Genomic DNA, 19,040 nt, shown 5'->3' on the forward strand with positions numbered 1-19,040 from the left:
AGATCTTCTGACACAGATGTTTGAACTAGAACTTATTCCAACTCACTTTAGGATGTATCCTATTAAGTTTGAGTTATTTAATATCAAATCCTTAGAGAGTAGAAGAACATGAATCACTACTATGCCAGCTTCTGGAGAACCACGGAACAGGGAGTAGACACATCATGGAACATTTGATTTATAACTGTGCCATTTGTAATAAAATACAGTTTCCAGTGTATGGGTACACTACTGCCATGGAAATAGTTCAACCCATATTTCATACAGTGCTGTTAATGGGATAGATCTATTTTTAAATGCCTATGTGAAAATCATTTCTACATTAACAAAGAAGGTATGGGACATTCTCTGTCTTAAATGTCAGTAATAATCATGTAAGGAAAATGGCAATAATTATGTCAGGAAAAGGTTAAAAAGTCAACAAGTTTGTATGTGCACCAATGGTATGAATGTCCCTTAAATGAATGTATTTACTGCACGTTTTATCCTCCGAGATTTTGGATGTTGTGTATTTTTCTAAAATAAATTTACACTAGTTTTTTCTTCATGGAATATGGATTAAAATAAATAGTGGGTCTATTTTTTTTTTCTTTTTCTGTCTTTAATTTTTTATTTGGGGGGCAGGGGAGGTTGTATTATTTTTTTTTAATCATAACACACTGGAAATTATTAGCTTTTACAAAATCCCCTTGTAGGAAATCAACACTACTAGTCTGTCACAGTTTATTAGATATTTTATGGTCTATAAACAGAGACAGGGAGAAGCTCTATTTTTCTCATATGACAGTGACACCTCAATACTTAATTATTTTGTCAATATCAAACAATAAAACTGTCATATTGTTTCAGGTTCAATGAAGAACATGTGTTGAAGTATTTGCTCGTTTGGTGACTAAATAAGTTTAGAACAGTCAAAAAGAAGACAGATTGGTACCACAATATTCAACCATCAAAAAGGGTGCTAACACTGTACTTTTATGCAGTAACAATTAAAAAGCCATGTTCTCTGAAATCTCATTCGTTCCTGAATGAAGAACTAATCAGAAGGAAAAAAAAAACAAAAAAAACCAAACAACTGACTGGTAAAGAGAAGTTTTGAATTATTTCAATTCAATATTGTTTCAAATTTCTCTCATTTTTGCTGTTTCATAGGCTATTCTTAAATAAGAACCTCATTCCTCCAACTTGATTGCAGTCTCTAGATCTCATGACTGAGGTGGGTTACAAAGAAGAGGTATATAAGTATAAACAAATTGTACTACTATGTGCAGAAGTTTGGCATATTTTTCTGTCTATAACTGAAAGAAAATGCATGATCTTTAATTTCTAGAAATTGAGATATCTATGTTTCAAAATTAATTCAATTGAATTCATTTGGTTTAATCTTGATTTGTTTCATTAAAAATTGGACACACAGTAAGATATCATCTTGCCTGATGATATTTAATATCACTATAACACAGTATGTAATCCCTTCTTAGTGTTTTTCTATTTCATATTTCTACATCTACTATTCATCACAATAACAGGATACAGTCACTCATGCTGTGCAGATGTATTGATATTCCACATTTGATTGACTCAATACTAAAGTAGCCATGAAATTTAAGGCAATTGCTCCCTTAATTATTCCTCTCTTGCTTCTGTAGATCATGAGGAAAAATTAGATTGATTTTCCAGACAACCTGCTGTACCAAAAGTTTCATTAACAGAAAAGCATTTCTCCTTCAGACTCAATACCTACAATGCAACACAGAGAGGACTGTCAAGCAAAGGCTGTACGATTATGCTTAGGAACAATTACAGATTTGTTTGAGTGCGTGTGCATATCCACATGTGTGGATTAAAATAGTACAGGTTATATTCTGGAAAGCAAGGCAAAACAAATACTTGCTACCTATTTTAACAGATTAACTCTGAGAACTATAATAACTTTCAAGTTCCTAAAGTAATCTCAGTTTATCTAAACATATTAAATGTGTGAAATTAAATAAAATATTGCAATATTTTATACAATGAAGGTGAGAAACTGTTAAAAAATTTCACTTCTGATGTAAAACAAATTACATTTTTGAAACATTTTTGTTACTGGGAAACATTCTAAAAAAGCTTTAACCTATAAAAAAGAGAAATTTATTTACTGGAAAGAGATTGCGACTTAAAAAATTAATAGTTCATGCATATGTATGAACTGAAATATTGGATGAATATGATATATGACTGAGAGTTTTGGACCACATCTCGGTGTAGCTGCACATGTGGACTTGGCACATATGGCACTTCATGAGATTATGAAATTCCAGAAATTTAATTTCTGAAAATAAATGCTTAGCACTGACACACGATAAATGGATATAAATGTTAATCACAAATAGACAGTGCACAGCATGCTCCTCTATAAATTAAAAAAGCTAATTAGTTTTTAATCTTATCAAGCTTTTTTGAGTCCCTATAAAACTGTTCATTGTTATCAATGAACGCGGCAAGGGTGGTGAAAACAAATTTTATTTATGACTCACATTCCATCTGCAAGATAATTTTTGAAGTCTTGGTTTCTAACTTACCTCAAGCAGCTCTTTCTTCAAAATCAAATGGTGACTCAAGTTAGTTAACTTAGTGGCTGCTGGTTCAGTAACAAAGATTCAATAAGTCATTATGGTTTATGAGTTGAGTCACGGACAGTTTAAAAAAAAATCTATATTGAAATGATAAATTAAACAGGACAATTTCTTCAGTCAAAAATCCATAATCTAGTAATTTAATATATTCTTAAATCACACAGACATCCTAATCAAAAAAGATAAATTGCCATTTTCTATATCAGTCCAATATATAGCTAAAAATGACTTTAACAGTCTTGACAATCAGAGAGACTTTTTCAGAGTTTTTACACAGGTTTAATTATATTTTAGGAAGAATTGTAAGACAAAAATACAAGGAAATTTTCCCAAAATGAAATGTAATATGTATGTGACACCATAAAAGTGAGGCAATTCAAAGACCAGAAGAGGTTCACTGACAGCTTTTTATCTTGCAAGTCTGATACTCATACCTACATTATGTGGAGCTGTGCTGTAGGGCAACAGGATGAACATGGAATCAGAAGACAATAAATATGTCAGACAACACAGAGGGAAAGTAATGAGGGATGAGAAATTCAGATAATGCTCTCTACCCTGTTTTTAATATAATTTTCTCTGTGTTTTAAAAATCATATTCTGTATAGCCTAAAAATTCATTATAGTCAATTGTTAGCAGAAAATCAATAAAAAATCACACTTGAAATGCGGGAAAAAATGGAATAAAAAGGGTCACCATAACACAAGGAATAGCAAATTATGCTTATGACTTGGTTTAGGAAAAGGCTTAGGATTTTTATGCTGAGCAAAAAAAAGTTTCTCAAAGTCAACAAAAGAACTAATCACATAAAATTGTGAATGGATGCTAAAAAAATTTTGCTCTATTCTAAATGCAGTCAGAATGTCTCCTATCCTATTTCCTTGAAATAGTTTGTGAAAAGCCTGCTAATCTTTCCACAGTTTTTTTTTTTAATTCCTATGAATTATCTTTTATCTTCCTTATTAAAAAAAATCCACTAACTTTAGAGCAATCACTGACAAAGATCGCCTTCATATTTTTGAACCATTTAACTACAAATAAATTATTCCATTTAAGATTGCACGTGTATTGTACCTAACACCTTAATTTTCTTCAGTGTAAGAACTCACTTTGTCATCTTGCCACCAGACCAAGGCTGAATATAGGTTTTCCATTTGGCTTTGTCTTGTTTTATTTTTGAAATGACCACACAAAAATTGAGGAAATATTATCAGTTCTTAAAGTAAATAGTGTCAGAGAAAACTGAAAATATTTCTTAAATTGTGGAAGATGATTTTTCGCTTACAATCCAGATAAATGAAAACTGGTATCAAAGAATGAAAACAAAGTATATTTGCTTTCTTAGCAAACAACATCTTAGCAATAACAAAGACAGATGTTTACAACAAAACTTGCCTGGACCTCCATAGAGTTCTGGCCAAAATTAAAAGTGCTGTTTTAAAAACCCATACAACAATTTATGCTACACCCAACAGCATCCCATGAGAAAACTTAGCACATTCCCAATGAGATGCACCGGGATCTTGCTAAAATCAGGACTACACTGACTGCTGCATGGCATTACTCCCTCCACAAGCTTGAAAAATGATGGCTACATGTGGATACAGGACAGTTTTCCAAACAGGTAAAGAACTATGTGCTGTTTTTTCACGTTTCTTCTTCTTGTTATAACCTACTAATCCAGAGAAACATTTTGTCTCACCCATTCGGTTTTTCATCCAGTGCTACGTGTTAACAGTCACAGCTTATTTCAAAGTACTCATTTTACTTATTTAAGACTTCTAAGTAGCTGTTTATTGAAATAAATTCTTCTAACGACAAAGTCAATTTGAACCTTAATAGGGCAACTGTGTGCCTTTGTCAAAATGTCAACATTAGAAGTTGGGATTTTTTGCCTCTCTTAAATTATTCAAGTCAATGCACAATTACGTGTATTTAAAATTCATTACAATTTGAATTTGTTCATTTTAATAGAGGTGATTAGCATTTAGAAAGCACAGACTTTTTCCAAGAAAGACCTTATGCAGCTGTTATTACACAGATGGATTTGGATGCAAACTGTAGTATTAGATACTCATCTATATTAATTTTGGAAGTGCTTGTGAAATTATGAGTAGGGATGAGTACAAAAATAGCTCATGCTAGTCCTGTCTTCCAGGAAATTGACTGTGTAATTTAAAAAAAAAATAAAAATAAAAAAGAACTAGAGTAGCTAGCCAGCATTTGGAAAACTCCCTGAAATGCACAAGGGATGTGTGAATTTTATACTGCATTAAGCATTTTCCTGCTAAATAGGTATGGTAGCTAGATGATGAAAAAAAAAAAAAAGTCTTGTATTATCTAAAATAATCTTCCTTCCTTACTTGTCTGGCCCTTCTCCTCCTTGTAGACTTCTTTTATTTAGCCACCACATAACTCACCTTCACAGCAATGTAGCATACCCCTAAGCAGGTTCATTAGATTACCAGGTTTACCACTGAGGAGACTCAGTCCTGATGACATCAGAGGCATTTTACAGCTCACCCGAGAGGCTTCAGATCTTAACTGATATTCTCAACAGAGCAGCTCTCAGCAAACATTTTGAAATGTGCAGGTCTCACACATTTCCTGACTAAAATAATTACTACATATCACACTATCATCATTCCCCCTTCTTTTTACTGTTGTATAACTACAACCAGTAGAGTTCTGCTTTATTTTCTGGGGGGAGAAAAAAATCAACTTTGATATACGGCCATATTTGAATGCCTGCCTGTTCATTTTTCACCTACTGAATTTAGGAACAAGCACAAGAAGGACTGCAAGTTTTAATCCAGGATGAAATTTTTGGGGACTTTTGAGAGTTTAAAATAGATAACAGTGCAATACAGCAAGCTCAGCACTTAGGTGAAAAGAAAGTAAACATCATTTATTTTAAAGCCTAGTAGCTTCACTGGGTTTAAGACTATCTTTTGATTAATAGCATTTTTTTCCTCTTCTAAATGTACACAGCATGCATTTTTCATGCCCTAAAATAAAATTGGGTCAAACAAAATTATTTCAAATAATCAAGCTGGAGGGCATAACCTCTCCTTTTTGATGAACAACATATCACATGCATCTTTTTCACTTCAGGGTAGACTACTGAAGGAAGCTGAATGAAGAAAAATATCAGAATATTACAAGTCACCAGACAGTAATTTTTGATGGAGCCACTGAGCAAACAACTGACATATTTATATTTCTTAAGTACCAGGGAGAGCGAAATATTTACAAAAACATTTAATAATATTCTTAACTTCTCCCAGGAGTACCTTTCAATTAGATTTCAATGACTGGTGACAGAAAATATTTTGATTTTCTGTTTCTCTGAAAACGACTGGTAAGCAGAATGTGGACAGGACTAGTGCAATTTAGGCTATGTGGATTTCTCTTTGAGATCATACTGCTCATGTAGCTGCCTTGCTCACATCCTGAGCTTACTGAACTCAGTCCAAAGGAGATGGCAACAATACACACAGAAGAACCCCAAATGACTGTGTGTACATAAAACACAGGTGATGGGGAATAGGTTGTTTGAAATTAACTTTAGTAAAAAATGTTTGGAGTTTGCATAACATCAGAATTAAATTTTTATAGAATTAGATGTTTACACTTCAAAGTGCTCACAAAGCCAGAATAAGCCTGCAAATATCAATGTATACTTAAAATTGTCTTTAAAATCTCTGCTGCAACAGAGACTGTTTGCACAGCAAAATAAACATACCTGAGAGAAATCTCTTTTTTGGTATCAATGACTTCACTAGATCTGACATAGAAAATATTTTTATACTTTAAGCTTTTTTAGATTTAAAATGTTTTATTTAAATACCGTATGGAATCAACATCAATATTCAACAGAATAAAGCTATTAATGGGTACTTGTTTTAACATTAATTCTCAGCAATTTAAATAGCAACTGATGAAAATAGCTATTAATGCATGCAAAATTTTTTTGACTTTTTATACTGAGGAACGACTATTTTCAGTCCTACCTGATTATCAAAATAAAAAGACTTCTGCAAGATGAAACTGTCCTTAAGACTTTCTCAGGGCTCTCAGAGACTACAAATACTATTTATATCCCAGAATAATAAAAATAAATAAAATCTCAAAAAATGAAACATTTTAGACCAGCATTACATTGTGTTTCAGAAATACAATAATTCTTTCAACCACTCAATGCATGTAACTGAAAAAAGAAAAAAGTCAACAAGAGGTGAAATTTTCTTTTCAAAAGTACAATCGGATTTCTGCATAAATCCACTTTTCCCCCAAGTTTCATAATGCATGCTGAATTAATGAAATATTAAACGTAGACATGGGTTGCAATTTTTTTTTTTCCTTACCAGCAACATGATTTTGAACTGCACTATTGAAGAACTGCACTATTACAAAACACTAAACCATTACCAGAACCCAAGTTTCATGTAAACAGAAATGCAGATAATGAAGCAATTATTAGAGTCAATTAAAAATCAACAATATCAGCAATCAGAAACTTGATGGTAAGTGATGCATGGCACTGTTGGGTATGGTGTAGTCAGTATTTACAACTGTTAATGGAGATAGCTGTCTCTTTTAAGCAAAATTAGTTGTTGAATTTTCTTATTTTATTTAACTTCCTGGTCGTTGTATCTCCAGCAAACAGTGTATAGAAGCAAAGTTCAGTGAGAAAAGGGAAATAACAAAGAAGCCTTTCTAGTAGAGAATTGGTCAGAAAAAGCTGAAGGCCACACAGCTCTCCTACAGAATAGGGAAACCTGCAGATGCAAAATGTTGCTGCATCTGCATAATGTCTTTGGAGAATCAATGTTATCATTGCAAGTTACTAACAGGGAAAAAAAAGCCCAATAGGTGGTATAAAATTTTAATCAAATCAATAAAGAATACTCCCTAAGGTAATTTTGTCTCTTATTAGCCATAGCAAATAATCTTTTGTCTAATGATTTCACAGTTTTCAACATCATTAAGCAATAGGTCTAATTAAGCTAATTTCTAAATAGAAAATAATAATAATTTTTTCTTTATATATAAAAAATGAACAATGCAGTAGAACTTCAAATCATATCATGAAATAAGAAACTGTAAATTAATCCATAAATTTTATGGATAACAGAAGTAATTATTTTTTATTAGAAAAAATTACACAACGCTTACACTTATCTTCCTTTAACTCAAAATGCATTTCAAATATATCTATAAAAGAAAAGAAGACTACTTTTGAAAAAATAACAGTTGAACAGATAAAGCCTGTATTTAAATAAACTGGTCCCACAGATCTTCCAGTACAGCTGAATAGAGATAATGTTATGGATCACTGCTTTTCTCTTTCACTTGCCTTCAGAATTTGAACTTTCAGTCACAAAACCCTGAAAAATAAGCTTTTTTTTATAAAAACAAATAAATACTCTGCAGTTGAAACCCAGGGTAGGTACTTTGCTAGATCTAGAAAAAGAGGTTTACTCACTATGTCTGTTTTGTAGCATTATGGCAAAGAACTTTTGTAGCAAAGCGTCACTGATGCCTTTCAGCATTTTTAAAATACTCAACTAATTCTCTTGGTGAGAGATATTATGTATTCCTCACTCTTAAAGATAGTCACAATATGATGGGGGAAAGTCCAGAGCAATCTGATTTATGTAGGCCATTCTCTTAGCAGGACTCTGACCAGATGACCCACAAAAACTCATCCAATATAAATTATTCTGTGATCTCAAAGCAGCCATAACTGTCTTGGAATCTGTTTTAAGGTAGTCTTGACTACTGCTCTTAGAAAAACAGCTACAGCATTGGTTTTATTATATTTCCACATAATTTCATTATTATATACAAACCATATGCAATAGTTCACATTTCATAATCCATCTTCAGCTGCCTAGGATTTTCTGAATATCACCACTTTTTATCTACCCTAATTTTCAGAGTGTGTCAAGTTTCTCACCAGAGATTTCAACCTTAAAATACACTCAGTGAAGGAATTTTTAATACAGATTGCTTGCAGGTAAAGTCTCCTTGAGACTTACCATTGCTCTCAAGCAGCAATGAAAAATGTATCTTATTACCCCTTTTCAACTGTAAACAGGAAGAGGAAAGGTTAGGATTTGTGAAGGATCCTGATATCCTATAGAGATAGAAGAGGAAGGGGAAAAGAAGGTGAGAAGCCAGATGAGACAAGAATAAAGTTGCTAGTAAAGGACCAAAGTAATGATATATAACTTGCATTCTTACACATTCTTAAAGTAAATAAAATTCTTCTTGGATTATGAAGAAAGAAGGAAAAATTAAGCTACTCCAGAATGACTTTAAGCATCAGTTTGCAAACAGTGGTATTAAAATATAAATATGTTGAGAAAGAGAACCAGAATGCAGTCTCATTCTGAAAGAGCAAGGTAAGGTAGAGGACAACTACTGCTAAAATATCCCCTTCAGAATCTAAAAGAAAAAAAAATCTTAAAGGATGATTAGATGAAGAACATGATATTCAGTATGTTCTACATACTATTATTTTCATGCTTCTCTCCATATCTTATTTATTAACAAGATAGGATTTTGGGATTTTGGTTCTAATATAATATAGACAGTTTTAATTTTCCTGGAGTTTAGACTGAACCTAGGCTATCCTGACGATTCTATAGCTCGTCATACACCAATAGCCTGTGGCAGGAAGTTAGAAGTAGTGTTCATAAAATTTACTGAATTCATGTTGCACTTACTTTTTGATAGTGGGGTGATGCCTGTCAGTAGCTGATTTGTCTCTAGCATTTCAACATTTCCATGAATTTTGCAGTTTCATTGGAAAATCTCCGTCTTTAAAAAGTACCAAGTGAGACTAATTTTGCAGTATCAGAGCTTTCTTCCACACATGCAATTTTTTTTTTTTTTAAACACAAAGTGACCCACTATAATGAGAAATGGAGGGATGCAACCCATAAAATTAAGATTGTGTCCTGAACTAAGCCCAAATTTCAGTGCAAGATGTTGAGGCTCTTTATCCACAGAGGTCTACTGAGGGACAAACAAGCTCCTTTACCCATAGAAAGATAATATAAAAACTCCCCCGAGGATGCCATCTGTCTGATTGAAGAAGAGATCCTGGTGAAATAATTCAAGGCCCTGTGAAGCACAAACACTGACCTGCAGGAACATTATTTAACAACTGATGGATGTAAACTCATAATTAATACTTAGCCAGAAGTCACTCGCCTCACAGAGAGCATCTTTTCTTTCAAGCTTTTTTTTTTTTTTTTTTTTTTTTTTTTTCCAGTCTCAGAGGTCTGGATTCTCTTTGCATAATAGGATCAGTTCCTCTTCTTTCCCACTGTCTGGGTATAATTTTGAACAGCAGCCTGCTTCAGCAGGAGGGGAAGCAGAGGCGGCTGCATTATTCCACCTACTGCCATCAGGGCAGGCGCGTGGGAGCAATGGGCTGGAGTGATGAGTGACTATTGCTTTACTAAGCAAGTACTACAAACAGTAGGCTGTTAAACAAATAATGGGAAGCAGCAGGACTTCTGGATGTATATTTGCAGAAAGCAGCTAGAAACTGTACACTACTGCATCTTGGTCCTCCTAGACTTTGTGTCTACTCTTGAATTGGCTTGGTTGACTCTGGTCACTCAGCACTTACACACTACCAGAGCTGTAAAGGTGGAGACCTGTTTTAGAACAAGAAGCCCAGGCACAGAATTGCCTAACATTTGCACCTCCTCAGACCTTCATATCTGCACATTCTACATAGGTTAACTTGTTCAGTTCTGGTTATTTTTCCCAGCCCAGCATTGCTGAGAGATATTGCAACAAGAAAAAATTTCTTACTATAAAAAAATAAATAACTTTGTCAGTTGTCATCTCCTGAGTTTTTTTCACCTGACACTGCTAATTCTCTACTTGCTGTGTCATAAAATATGACAGACTTACTAAGTTTTGCTTCCAAAAATACTAAGATTGAAAGCAAATATTTTCTAATATCCTAAACACATAACAAATATTGCTCACTGAACAGTGAGACATATAACTCTTTGAAAAGACAAAAAAAGTGTTGTAATATTATGTATTTCTAGGTAATATTTCTGCATTTGCAAGTAGCTATATTTTTAAACATTTTTTTTACAGTTTTCCTTCACACATTTTCAGTGATTAATACTTCTTGGTGTTCTTTTTCCTTCTTCATTTGTAGGTAACCCATAAATTGACAATTGCTTTGTACTATTATATAAATCAACTATTTTTCTGAAATTCAGGTAGCAACACTGTCACTGGTCCTGTGGACTATTATTGTGATGAGAGAGAAAAGACAAATGACCACCTGCAGTCCACAGAGTTCTGTTTAACCACTGTTCTCAGAAGTTCAAAAGAATAAATATTTTTCCTATCAGAAACTATGATTTGAAGCACCAATCATCAGCACAGATGTAAAGTAAGTAAAGAGAAAAATGAAATGTCATTCACTTCTCCTCTTGAAGTAAACTGTAATTAAATATACTTTATTTATGCTTTTTTGAGTCCCATGTGCTCCTCCAATAGAAAATCTATAGTTAAAGTATGCTTCATTGATTCCAATTAATTTCTTTAGATGATGCAATTCACTAAGGAATAATGTGTGTGTAGGCTTACTGAACACCTTCCTTCTAGTATACTAAAATTAATGTTATTCCTGGGAACTTCTACACTCACTTGATGCAATAAAAGAGACATTGCAATAAAGCATTGCAACATTTTTATTTCCAGCCTCAGCCTCCAATGAAAATTACAATCTGGTCAGACAGAACAAATTCATATCTGGTAAGCTAGTGATATTAACAATTCCTTATTTAAGGTGAGGCTAGAGGGAAAAAAAGTTTCCCCTACTTAATCTTTCTAAGTATAACTGGAAAAAAAAAATTAAAATAAAAAAAAAAGGAAAAAGAAAAGAAAGACGTATTTATTTTATGGATGTCATAGAATAAGCTGAGTAGGCAAGGACCCACCACGGTCATTGAGTCCAACTTCTGGTCCTGCACAGAACACCTCTACAAATAGCATCATGAGCCTGACAGCATTATCCAAATGCTCCTTGAACTCAGACAGGATCAAGATGGTGACTCTGTTTCCCATTTTTTCCTGTTTTCTCTCTTTGTTACTACTTCCCGGGAACTTCTACAGGACATGTGCATCATTAGGGCATCTATTTCCAATCAAGAATGCTGAAAGTCACTTCCTGTCCCCCTGCTTTGTTAGCTTGTTTGGATAGTAGCTACTCCACCCAACAAAAACATACATGAAAAAGACAGAAAAATACATTCTAATAAAATAAAATATCCTTTCTTGGTTTAATGTTGGCTACTTGTTTCCAGTCTTAGACATTGTAAATAACCAACTCCTGCAGAAAATCTGTCTTTAAAATTGCAGGCATCTCTTCCTATTCATGTTACATATTACATTTCTTGGGTAAATGGCAATATATCAGATCCAAATATGTTTAGAGATTTAAAGTGGGATTTAGTCATGTCATGCCTGAAAATAATGTCATAAATAGAAGATGGGGTAAAATGACATAGTAAAAGTAATGCCTTTGATTGTTATTTAAACTCAGTGGTTTCTCACTGTCTGACCTCACTGTACAGATACAGAATTATGCTTCTGGGGAGAACAAGTATTTGTTCATGTCATGCTGTTATGACAAAACAGGAAGAAATGATTCATTTGATTACATCTGCTAGGGCATTCTGATTCACAGCTCCTCGGGATGCATTCGGACAGGATCAAATCTTATTAAAATGTTAAGATCACCCTGTTTCAAAAGGTAGCAGCTGAAGGGAAAGCCCTTATGATTGTAACCTCGAAATTACAGTGCTCACACAAAGTCAATGTGTCAGACCTGTATCTTTTATCTTCTAACCTAACCAGCAATCCAAAAGTTGAGATATATGACTCCTATTGAAGCTATGGCACTATACAGAAAAACACACAAGACCTATGGTGTTGGAACCCTGGAAACTGAGAATTCTGAGTGTGCTGCCAGGCACTGATCCCCAGGAAAACACTGCTTTTGACCTGAGGCCTTGAAGAAGGCTTCCAAAATTGAATGACAGAACTGGAGTCACCGGTGTGTAGTTTGAATAGAGGTGTGTGGTGTCACATGGTGGAAAATTTAGAATTTGGGATTTTAGAATATAGCAATATGTGGAAGGCAAGATGGAGGTTTTAGGGTGGAGCTTTCTTTCTTCTTCACCTTCTTCTTCATGGGTCTAGGTGGGATCTTGTTTAATTGGATAGAAAATGCCACACTGCAGGTCACAGGTGTTTAGTCATTGGGTCAAAAGTATAAATAATTTTGGTGTTAGTTCTTAATTGGACAGCTTAGGTTTAAAAGACCTTGTAATGAGAGAGATGCATCATCATTTTGCCACTTTTAGCTAGAAGTGCTGTAGCACTCACTGTAACATAGACAAGAATTAATAAACATCTGGGTCTGAACACAAAATTCCATCTCTCGAGCTTTTAATCCCGACTCTGGCAGAAGAGAAAAAAGAAGATAAAAAGCAATACTATGGGATCAGAAAGAACCTCACGAGTGCACAAACCAGGTGAAGGATATGGTAAGAGCAGCTTAATCTCAAAAGCAGTAGATCAGGCTGTCCACTTACCAGTTAAATATATTTAAGCCATAGCTATCACCCAAAAATAGGCATAAATACATTATTTTAAAATACACATGTATTTATTTATTTATTTATTTATATGTTTATCTGCTTATTTGTTTAGAGCATTAATGTACAATAACTAGTAACTCTTCTTCCCAAACCCATAAGTAAGTAACATTTTTTAAATCTACTTATCAATTTATTGTGTAACTGTGGTACAGGTCTGTTTATTTCACTCACTTTGAAAGGTTTACAATGGAGCAAGGCATTTAGAACCAAGTGGGTTCTAAACACATTTCTAAGAATTTCTACCCTTTTTTTCCACCTGTCCTATTTAAATGTTTAGTGGAGATAAAGTAGATTCACCCCTGTATTGACTAAAGTATGAACACACAGACAACACAGATCTGGTCATTGAATTTGGTCAGAACAAACTATCCTTACTGAAAAGAATTTTCAGGGAGAGATATCAAGACTGCAGATGGGAGGGGGGAAAAAGCTAACACTTGCAACACTAATGAGTTAGTATTAGAAAAAAATAAAAGAAAATAAATGAGAAAAATATGTAAATGAGGATGAAATTCTACTTGAGGCAAAATTGAATTTGCTGGACATGCAGAAATGATTTGATGCACAGCTTGAGACTTATATTTTGAGATTTAAATAAAAACTTGATCTAATCACTCTTTTGTATCATCTACATTTCCAACAGGTGTCCAAACTACTTCCATCCTCTCATGAGCTATAAGGTATGCAGCCCCAGGACATTGCTATCCAATAACTGCATCAAGTGACTCACAACATGAATGTTATCTAGCTCATCAGGTAACCAAGTAGCTTCAGGAAGCTGTCTGACCTTCCTCTCAAAAGTCAACATGGTTTCCTCAGCCCAAAATCTTTAACAATCTACCGTATGTATTGCCCTTCTAAAATTTTTTATGCCCTGAAGTTCAAAAGCTATTCTAGACTACAATGTAAAAGGAAGAAAAATCTTTTACTGGTCACAGGAAGCATAGTTTTTATAACAGAGACTGCCTCAGAAGCATCTAAAACAATTACAGAAACTGCTAGGGAAACACATTTCATGTCAACCCATAGAAGCTTTTTGATATAGATAGATATATAGATAGATAGAGATATACAGTTTATTTTACAGAAAGTAATAATCAATAAGCAACATTAGCCTTTCAAGGGTATGTTATGTAGCAATAATCCACGCTGAGTGCCATATATGGCTGACAAAGGCAGGGAATTAGCCCAACACAATTTACACCCTATTGTGCACTTCTGCTTAATTTAACAGCAAGAATTCCTCTTCCCCTGTGTGTTTATATAATCATCTAACAATAGAAGCTTTATTCCAGAGATTTTCCTTCAAAATGATCCTGATCAAAACCTTACTGTGACAACAGATGGTAACAGAGCAGATGTATCACTGGATCGGAAAGTTCAGTAACTGTCAGTCAAGAGCTGCAGGATGGTTACTCTGAGGTACCACAGAACAGAATATTGGAAAACAATTAATTCAACAGACACGCAAAATTTGAAAGGAAAAAAAAAAAAGAAAAAAAAAGAAAAAACCAAAATACACTAAGGGGTGGGAATGAAAACACTGTTCTTGATGTACTTCTAGAATAGACTTGGCTCCTTCTGGGGACATGTCATATTTCAGAACTCTGCTTAATCACTGCTATACAATAGTGATGGAGCCTATTACTCTGAAATTAGTAGTAAAAAAAGAAAGTTATGTGTTGTATTTCATACAGCTGTTAATCAGTAGAACCGATGTTGCCCTGTCAGTCCTATCAATTCACCTGAGCAATGGAATTCACCTTTTCAGATGCAATAGAGATGCAACACATCTGCAGCAAAGAACCCTGGCTTGATTGACAGGCAAGACACTCATCATGACATTTGTGTGTACTCACCTTTATATAGTACATATATGGTAGGTTTTATTAAATAAACTCACTGAGTCAAACTTTTAGAATTTACTTTAAATGAGATTGCTCTATTTGTAGAACTTTAATAAAACTAGAAAACAACCTATTAAAGTGGAATATGAGGTGATAAAACATGGCTGATCTGGTACAGCTGTATATAGTTGTTTTTATCACAGTATATAAGAAGTAAAAGAAAATGGGCATAACCATGTATATTTGTGAATGCCATCAGATGCATTCTATCACCCCATTCTTGACCATCAATAATGTAAAATGTCTGGAAAACAACAGGGTTTTTGACTGCAGAATCTGACATGCAGAATGATACCCCAGTTTCTGGCCCTAGTGTGGCATCAGTTAATTATGTCATGATCTTGTTTTAAAACTGAGTTAAACACAGTTAAATGCTCCTTCTCATTATCACATGATTCTTGTTATTAACCGTAAACTTTGAATAGACTAGCTACCAGTTCTTTTCCCATAAAGCAGGAAAATTCTAAAGGGACACATTATCCTTAAAAGCTAAACCTAATGCAAATTTCCTATCTTCTGTAAATACAAATCTTTCAAAAATTCTCATGCAGCCTGTGGAACGAAGAGAAATAGTGTTTAACAAAAAGGATTATAGCATTCTGCCCCATTACAGTTTCTTTTGTGAATTAAAATATAAAAGGTGGAGGGTCACAGTCTTTGTACTCATCCTAATAGAGATGAGACATACAACATAGGAAAATAAAGTTTTAAATACACTCTTCTGCCATGATATTTTTATCTTTTTATCTCTCTTTTTTGAGATTTGACTGTTGCCCACACAGTAGAGAAGAAAGTGTCTGTTTATTACATTTGTGAACATGTATGCAAACATAGCCATGTGCTGTAATCAATGAAATAAAAAATCAATTCCCCCAAGTCACTATGTGCAATATCTGCTTTTACCACTGCCTTGTTGAGTGAAATAAGTTAAAATGGGAGGCAAAAAGTTATGACTTTCCCAGCTGCAATTCATGAACATTTTGCTTACTTTTTCACATAGGGACAGGAAGAGGTGAGACTAAGATTTAGATCTAAACCTCAAATTCCACTGTGTACCTAAGCCAGATGTTGCTAATTCATCCTCCTGGCTTGGCAACCAGCTAAAGCCAAATCCCAGTGAATTCCAAGCAGCAAATGAGAGTTATAATGTGTAGTAAAATCTCTAGTAGCTGGAGGCTACATTTGGTTTCTCACCCTGAAAAGGATCAGAAGGCTTTACAAGGACTGACTGATGCTCATTTCTCTAGATGCTATTAAGTCGATTTTCAGCTGAGATCAGCACGTTTGCAAATTCATGGTGGATAATGAAAAGTTCAGGAATTGGAAAGGAATGGGCAGTGCTTGTCCTCATTACACTTCCACAGTTTACTGACCTGTCATTTGGAAAGTGCTGCCTTTCAAAACTCACCTGCCTAATCATGGCTCTCACGGGAGCTGACATTTGCTGTAATCAGTGTAACAGCTCAACACAGGTCAGGAGTTCCAAGGGAAGGAAACATACCCATGTTTCCAGTTCCATCTTGGCTGATCGACTAGAGAAGCCTCTGGCTGAAGCCTTGAAATATTCCATTCTTAATGCCTCTCTGCTATGAAGTCTATATAATTTTTTCTCTGAATTTATGGAAATTTTGTCTGCAACACCATATTTTCTAGTGCATATTTGAAATATGTAGTATATTTTGAGTCCAAAATTATTTTTTCCTCAACTACTTGCTATTATTCTCTTAAATGCTACTGTTTACATCCAATGGATACAGTTCCAATATAGAAAGCACAGCTAATTTTCTATTTTTTACCATTTCAAGTGTTCTCATCATCACTGTCAACTCAGAGAGGGGGAACTTTATTTCCTTCTTGTCCCACAATCTTCTACAAAATCATTTTTTTGTCTGTGGGATCCTTTTCAAGCATTTTTTGCACCATCTTTCCACCACGATTAAATGTACTACTGCCATTCTGAGAACTTCTTACTGCTTCATGCTGTCCAAATAATTACCACCCTCTTATCAATACCATCATCTTCGATCTTTAAACTTTAATTATTATATCTTATCTTTCTAACGATTTTCTGTACAAAACTATGTTCACAATTGCTGCATTAAAGGAAAGCTGCCACATTATGTGCAGTCAAGAAGTCTTTTCTAATTACTCTTTTCTTTTATCTTTCTAACTTGATACAACATTGAGATTTTTGGATAAGACTGTTGGAGTTACAGCATCTTACACACCTGTGCAGGTTTCCTCATTGTTATGCTAATGGATCTGTCTGTGCTTCTATTTTCTTCACCATATCTAGAATATTCTCACATAGGAATCCTTAGGGTTGGTTCCCTGACTCTAGTTTGACAACTGCCTTCCCTCTTTACTTAACTAATTAAAATCCACATATATATGTATAAAAATTCTAAGTGAAAATAACCTTTAATTACCCTGCTAGTGCCCATTTAAAAAACCCATGGGTATTTGTTAAGTGAAATTAAATATGCACACTTTTTTTTTTTTTAAAGCATAATAGGATGAAGACAGCTTTCAATTCATGATGTGCTTGCAGAAAGAACTTAAAACTAGCTGTTCAACCTCTTAGACAAAAATTTATTTTATTTTTAAAAAATCAAGATTACAAGAGTAGAGATGGTATTTTAATTTTTAGAAAAATGATTTGTTGATATAACAAGTAAAAATTATTTAACTACTTTACTTAAATTAGGTGATTTTTTCTAACTTGTTTTATGATAAAAAACTGCAACCCTCTCTTTGTAAGCCCCAAAGGAAATCTGTCTTTTAATTCAATGTTCCCTAAAATTTCAGTCATACACAGATAAGTAAAACTGTTTCTTCTCCAGTATTTGACAGGCAACAAGACCTTACCAGTCTCACTGCCCATAAAATCAGCCTCTCTCTGCAGTTTGACCTTTTGACTGAGTTTCTTGAAGTGCTCCACAATAATTCCTTTGGAATATAATGATTGGTGCTGATGAGAGACGAATGCATTATAATTGCAGGCTGTCCTAACAGGCAGCATGGTCAAAAAGCTATTCAAGCCAGGAAAGATATTTTTTGCTTTCCACAGGAGTTCTAATGAAGAGTAAAAAGCCTTGTTGACCCCATGTTCCAAGGGTTCCAAAACAGCAGAGATCCTTGAATTATATGTTAAAGTGGTGGGACATTATAAGTGTTGTTTATATTCTTTTTTGGTCTTTATTTTGACAGTAATAAAAGCAAAGAGGTAAGTTAAGGGTGAATCATAACAGTGAAAATTGAGCCAGTTAATTGCTTTTTGTTCACTAGGCAGTATCTTTTTCCTTCCTTTGAGATAGGAGCATATCTTTGCACTCTCTGCATCTGATGTTATATAAACTATTATGAAAATTCCCAAATGCAAATGCTAACTTCATTTATTGTAGCTTCATTTATACTTACCCATATATACATATATAGTTATTATTATTGTTAATATTAGTAGTATTATATTATTTAATTATTTTTTTTATTTTTTTTTTACATTTGTGGACCTTTTCACAAAGAAGAAAACAGAAAGCAAAATAGAAGTATCTCCCTCCTTTGTGACTTACACTGAGTACAATTCCATATAAATAAAGTTGGACTAGAGAAAGGGAACTGAGAAATATGGAGATTTCTGGAGATCTGGTGTAAGGGATGTAAAACACTTTTCTTCCTCAAATCTGTCCTCTTGAAGGCAAGTTTACAGCTCAGTCCTTTACATATTTCTCTCCTCTACAAATAACCAGTTTTTCCCTTCTTATGAATCAGGTTGCTTTGTTTCCTCTTAACACATTTCTTA

At 34.0% G+C, this 19,040-nt stretch overlaps 1 protein-coding gene across 1 annotated transcript in view; it reads right to left on the bottom strand.

The window, feature by feature from the left end:
- Positions 1 to 19,040, bottom strand: part of SNTG1 (syntrophin gamma 1) — a 313,327-nt gene that overhangs the window by 45,327 nt on the left and 248,960 nt on the right. The gene's annotated exons all lie outside the window — the stretch shown is intronic.

The sequence above is a fragment of the Oenanthe melanoleuca genome, chromosome 2 (assembly GCF_029582105.1).
Source record: "Oenanthe melanoleuca isolate GR-GAL-2019-014 chromosome 2, OMel1.0, whole genome shotgun sequence".
Classification (NCBI taxonomy): domain Eukaryota; kingdom Metazoa; phylum Chordata; class Aves; order Passeriformes; family Muscicapidae; genus Oenanthe; species Oenanthe melanoleuca.